At 46.7% G+C, this 6,569-nt stretch overlaps 1 long non-coding RNA gene across 1 annotated transcript; it reads left to right on the top strand.

Annotated features, from left to right (window-relative positions):
* LOC106507453 lies at positions 1,184-6,174 on the top strand. Its single transcript, XR_001303452.2, has 3 exons — positions 1,184-1,793; positions 5,398-5,643; positions 6,014-6,174. It is a non-coding gene; the product is annotated as an uncharacterized LOC106507453 (long non-coding RNA).

The following is a 6,569-nucleotide window of genomic DNA, read 5'->3' as shown; positions in this document are numbered from 1 at the left end:
CAGTTAGCAGGAACAGGTCTGTTCTCTGGGGCCCAGTCACTGCAAGCAGCTTGGGAGCTGGGGATCTCTGCCTCCAGCTGGAGAGGTTGCTCATTGATCTGGCTAATCATTCAGTATTTATTAAGCACCCACTGTGTGCCAGGCCCCAGGGTGGGTGCTCTGCTCATAAGGAGTCCCACTACGAATATAGTTCAGAGAGAACCCTACACTGGACAAGGATTAGACAGAAAGCATACTGCACTTTTAATTCTAGGATGCTATGCTCTAGTGTTCTCTAGGGTTTGCTCCCTTGCAAAGAAGGCCTCCGTGCTCAGGTGGTACACAAGAGAGGATCAAATTTGAAGAAAGATGCCCCCCATCTCTCTTCCTTCCAAGGCAAGCTTCCAGCTTTTTCCAATTCTACTCCCATTGTATTGCAGAATAGGTTGCTCAGCAAATAGCACAAGTATATAAGGAAATACATATATAGATATACATATACATATATATATATAATAAGCCTCAGATTATTGTATTCAGCTTTGATTAAATGGCATCTAGTGAAAAAACATTAGGAAAAAAACTAAATAAAAAAACTATTGACACAAGTGCTTTGAGGATGCAAAACCTGGGGTTGGCATGGGCCTCTGCTTAGATGAAAAAGGCTAGAAAATATTTACATATCAAATACAAAAATGTAGGTTAAATCCTTGCTTTTTCTGTATCTTGACATCATCAAGTTGAGTTTCCATCTAAGTATGTTCATGAAAAAAGATAAAGAAATTTCCTATAATATTGACTAGTTTAAAAGTTCTAAGGACTTGTAATCCTGAAAGCATTAAAGTTTGCTATAGGAGACAACATGTGTGGAAATGTTTGCTGTAGAAAATTGTTCACTTAAAGTAGCTAAGCTCTGTTTATCAAAGGAGGTTGAATTTTCTCACCAGCCTTACTATGATTAATCCCCTGACAATGACCTCGCTGGTCTTGTTATAATTCAGCCAGTGAAAAAAACTTGGTAGAGCCTCTTAAAATTAGGAACATGACTAAAGGCATTCCTTCCTCAAAAAAAAAAAAAAAAAAAAAAAAAGGTTATTTTGAAAGTAAAATAAACACGCAGTCCTAACAGATTAACTTCAAAACACCATGCAGAATCTCCATTTTCCACAATAGGGGGATTCTCCTGTAAAGTGGTTTAAAGAGACTCTGCTTGAAGATTTTTTCCCTCTCTAAGGCCAACATGTGAGCACATATACCTTCAGGTCACCAGCGTGTATTTCTAGAAGCTCAGCCCCTGCTCATGCCTCTGGCTTTACTCCAAGCCCGAGAAAAATACAGGCCATGAAACTATTCCACAAGCCTCTAGCCAGAGTCTTCACTACCCTCCCTGGAGCTCAGCCCCCCCACCCCCCCGCGAAGGCTCCGGAAGGCTGGCGGGGAGGCTGCGGTACTGGGGAGCTCCAGGGAGGACCCAGCCCACGGCCTCCTGAGCCAGAAGCCCCCCACCGGAGAAGCAGTTTGCTTTTTAAGGCATTTTCTCCTCCAAGTTAGGATCAGAGGAGTGGTGCTGGCTGTGGTTGAAAGCTTTTTGGGTTAAACACAAACACTAATGGAATGACAGTTGGAAAAAGACAAATATAGCATTACTGTGCCAGGCGTCTCTCGGAGGAGGTGGCGAGATGGCCCCAGCAGAGCTGCCAGCAAACTGTGGGCTGGTATCCATCCTGACCTCCCAGGCCAGGCACATCCAGACTGGAAGGGGGACTCCTCCCAACACACCCCGAGCACATCCCAAGAAGCAGGTTCTGCTGAAGGTAAGTACGGCCCCAGAAGACTCAGAGTGAGGCTGGGTTTTGATCAGTTGCTCCATGGGCGATAGTTAAGACTGTTATCAGTTTCTGGATGAGTAAACTGAGAACCAGCTAGGTACAGGGAGCCATCATGGGTTTTCAGGGGCTGAAGGATCCCAGATGTCCCAGGGGTGGGCCACCTCCCCTCCCACAGTGAGAGCACAGGTCCCAGTGAAGACCTCCAGGGAGGCAACTTCTTCCTCCTCTCTGCCTTTCCCTCCTTTCCGTGTTTGTCCTTCTCAGCATCTCCTTCCCCCTCCTTTCCTCCCCTCCCCTCTCCTCCCTTCTTCTCAACAACCCCCCCACCCCCTCCCCATTTCCTCAACCTGGAGGCGTCTACCTGTTGACCCTCACAGGGAGCACTTTCTCCCAAACTCAGGAGACAGACCTGCTAGCGAGAGGGGCCAATACCATGAGGAACCCAGGTAGAGGCCAGGGGGTCACTGTCCTTTTCCTGTCCTAGGGGCTGAGGCTCTACCTCCAGCCACTGCGAAGGACACAGGCTTCAGTTCAGAGACTGGGGTTTGATTCTGGCACTAACATGTGCTATCTTTGTGATTCTGCCAAGTCACTCTACTTCCTGGCCCTCGGTTTCTTTATCTGCAAAAGTGGGAATGATAACATCCATCTCAGAGCTGTAAGGATTCAAAGTGTTAATGTCGATAAAGTATCTGGCCCATGACTGCTGATCCATAAATGGAGTCCCCTCCCTCTTCCTTCCCTCTCCTTTCTGTAAGTCACAAGTGTGGCTCACTGATTATTTGTGACTTCCTTGGTGAAACAGCCCAGGAGGTGGGGCCTCGATCCATTCATGCCACACCCCACTGCCTACCCAGGTTGAGGACAAGTCAACATCTGCCGGGTGTGGTGTGTCTTCTGAAGGCCTCTGCTGAGCCAGGTCAGGAGACTGTGGTTAAGAGTCAAGTGGGACTGGATGCTGGGAGCAGCCGTGTGCAAAGGGAACAGAGTTCTGCAGGGTGCATGTGGTCAACAAGCTCTCCCAGAGCCTTTTGACAATTGAGTCCATTTCACCTCCTTATTTTAGCCCTGGAGTGCTCACCTTCAAGAAGTCAATGCTCAGACAGCTGGCTCTAGGCCCACAGTTTGGCCCCCTGTGCTGGGTACTGCTGCCCAGAGTCTATGCTGAGATGGACCCGCTCCTCCAAGCATGAGAGCCAATCAGGTCTCCCCTCCCTGGAAGGAGTCTTATCCCTAGCAGCCGGGTGCACACCCCTCTGTATAGTCAGGCCACTGGGTATTTTCCAAGGGCCTCCCTTGGCCCCTTTTTTATCCTTGAGAAGATTCAGAGACTATATAGAACCTGGAAAAACATCCACGGCTGTGCACTCAAAAGATTTTCTAGAATTAAAGCTATGATAATAGCCAGTAACATTACTACAACACTTTGAAGTTTCTGTAGAACTTTTGTCCATTTAAACCCTATCAAAGTAGACTAACTGCTCTAACAAATGAGCCAAAATTTCAATGGCTTAACATAATGAAAGAATTCCTTGTTCTTATCACAGATCAATGCAGGTGGGCAGAAAGGAGGGAAAGCTCTATCCCTCATAGACCCTGGGGACCCAGGCTTCTCGCATCCTAGGGCATTGCCACCCTAGCATCTCCAAATCCTTTACTTCTAGTGCACAGACAGGGGACATTCAAGTATGAAGGATCCTGTGAGAGGTTTCTACGGGGCCAGGCCTGCAGGTGGGGGAAGCAGTTCTACCTGCCACCTGCATTCATTGGCCAGGACTCAGTCATGCTGCCTCTCTAATTCCAAGGGAGGTTGAGTGCTCAGGAAGAAAGGAGGCAGGATTTGGTGAACAATACTGCACTTTCTTTGCTACAAAACCACAAGACAGGATCTTTTCTACAGAGCAGCAAAGTAAGGCTCAGAATGGCTGACATGCCCCAGATACCACTGTCAATGAGTAGACAGAAGCAAGGCTTGAATCCAAGTGTTCTGATTCCAGTCTATTCTTTATCTCACGGAGAATTTCTCCCTCCTGTGGATACATGTTGCTGAGCAAGTTACTGTGTCTTAAGAAAGACCGAGGTCCTGCACACGCCGGTCCTTTTCTCCTTACCTCCAGGTATGGGAAAAGCCAGAGGAAAACTTCCTTACACACCTCCTTCGCTTCACCCCTTCCCTCGCCCACGCCACGGGAGTGGGCCTAAGCCTCCTCCAGGGGCTCATCCAGGAAAATAAAGACACCTTGGCCCACCTACATCTTTGACCCTGAGTAAGAAAACATGGTCCTTGACTTGGAAGAGTTCATAGTCTAATGAGAGAGACCGAAACGGAAGAAACAGCCGTAAATAGACATGACTAGAAACCAACAGAGGTCTCCACGAAGTGCCACAGGAACTCAGACAAGCAAGAAATTTATTTTCTCAGAGAAAGCCACAGAGAACAAGAAACGTCTGTTCTGGGTCATGAGTCAGGGAGGCACAAAGGCCACAGAGGAGCACGTGAACAGACGTGAACAGGAGAAAAGAGATGTCCAGGCCAGTCCTCCACAGGAGACAGGGAAATCCAAGCTCAGGCCTCTCTCACCTTCTTCTGGGGCCCCAGGAAGATGGGGAGACCCTGAAGAAGGTCAGGATGTAGAGAGTCCCAAGGTTTTTATGCCTTAAGATAAAGGCAAGGTCCCCATATGGGTGTCCAAGGCTATTACTTACACAGAGTAGAATTAGCTGTTGCTTGTATGACATTTTGCTTTTCAGAGGCAATTTTCATGCATTATCTCCTTTCACTCCTCATTTTGCAGATAAGGAAAGCAAATCTCAGAGAGCTTAGCAGCAGAACTAGGACTCAAGGCCTCACCCTGTCCTCTAAAACCCAGGTGTTTCCACCAGGACTTTTGTCAGTAGCTGGGAGGAGGGAGGACTGGGGGAGGGGCACTGCAGGAGCCTTTCTAAAATGGATAGAAGCATGGAGTTCCCGTCTTGGCGCAGCAGAAACGAATCCCACTAGGAAGCATGAGGTTGCAGGTTCAATCCCTGGCCTTGCTCAGTGGGTTAAGGATCTGGCGTTGCTGTGGCTGTGGTGTAGGCTGGTGGCTATAGGTCCAATTCGACCCCTTGCCTGGGAAGCTCCATATGCCAGGGTTGCAGCCCTAAAAAGCAAAAACAAACAAAAATATATAAATAAAATGGATAAAAGTGGATAACTCACTGCTCATTCTTTTTCCCTCCTCTTTTCACACATGGAATTAAGAGCTACTTTTATGAGTCTGCTCCTAGGGGACCCTAGTTCAGTACCCCAACCTGAGGAATAAATGGATCTGCTCTGATTCTGGAGAAGTCCCACTTACCCACCCCCAGGCATCTATAGTTCTCTTCAGGAAGCCTCCAGAAGACAGAAGAAGTGGCAGAATCAGAGACCAACCCAGAGAGGGGCATCTTCCCATGCTCTGAAAACCTCATAACCCCACTTGAGACCTTAATAAGAAAGCAGCAAGGCAGCAGCCACTTTCTCTGCCGTGTCACCCCGCCTTCTCCCACCTCAGGGCCAGGAATTTCATTTCTCATTTTCTCAACCCTGCTCTGTTCTTCCTTTCAGCTCCAAATTGGATGGAGAAAGAAAAGACTGAAGATCATGTTTGTAGGGAGGTGCTCCAACCTCTCTAGGGGGTGACCAGAAGAAAGTTGTCCCTTCTGGAACCAACCAGGGCTCCTTCCTTCCCTGCCAGAAAACAGCTAGTTCTCTGGTGACTGAGAAAACAGGATGCTCCTCCCCAAGGACCTGAGGGCTAGGCACCTCGGGGACTGCAGTTTCAGCTTGGGGCACAGATTCCTCCAGAAAGAAGTAAGCAGACACCTCAGGGTAGGGGCTGCTCTCCACTCACTGCTCACTCAAAGAAGCAGGTATATTTTTCAAAAGGGAATATAGTGCACTCAAGGGATTCTTTTCTGATGTGTTATATCTGTTTATATGCAAAGCCCTATAAAGGTATGCAAATTAAATCACATGAAGTTATGTATTTGTTGAATAAGGAAGAATGTGGTAGCCAAAACTAAAAAGGGAGACTTTGGAGAGGGCTCTTCAGAGAACTCTTCTTAGAGGAAGGGATCTGGGGTCTTCTTCACTGTGTTGAAAAATTCCTTCCACCATGCAATGGATGCTGCATTTATCACATTATATTCTAAAACATTTTTTCTTTTTTTGTATATGCCAGGAGTTCTTTGAGGCCAAAGTCTACACACCACTTATCTTTGAATCCCCTGTGTCCAGTGCTATGCCTTAGAGGAGCCCAATAAATTCTCGTCGAATGGTTCATCTATCAACTGAGAGACTGTAAATTGTGGCCACCAAGAAATGAATGCTCTGTAAACTTAAGTCTGTGTTATTTCATTTTTCCTGTTTACCTAACTTCAAAGTAAAATTTCTTTTCCCCCTCCCTTTTTTTTTTTTTTTTTTTTGGCCATGCCTGAGGCATGGGGAATTACCCAGGCCAGAGATCAAACCCATGCCACAGCAGTGACTCAGGCCACTGCAGTGACAAGGCTGGATCCTTAACCCTCTGTGCCACAAGGGAATTCCCTCAAAGTAAAATTTCTTAAAAAAAAAAAAAAAAAAAAAAAGCAAAAACAGCTGTATAGCAGAAATTGACAGGACATTGTAAATCAACTATAATAAAAAATTTTTAATTTAAATAAGTAAATAAATAATTGGTGGGGGGAGCAAAAACAGTCTCTTTTGGTTGAACCACAGAAGGATCTGCCCATGCCTAA

This window comes from Sus scrofa, chromosome 4 (genome assembly GCF_000003025.6).
Source record: "Sus scrofa isolate TJ Tabasco breed Duroc chromosome 4, Sscrofa11.1, whole genome shotgun sequence".
NCBI classification, from domain to species: domain Eukaryota; kingdom Metazoa; phylum Chordata; class Mammalia; order Artiodactyla; family Suidae; genus Sus; species Sus scrofa.
The sequence above is the reverse complement of the archived record's forward strand: the minus strand, read 5'-3'. Positions and strand labels throughout refer to the sequence as shown.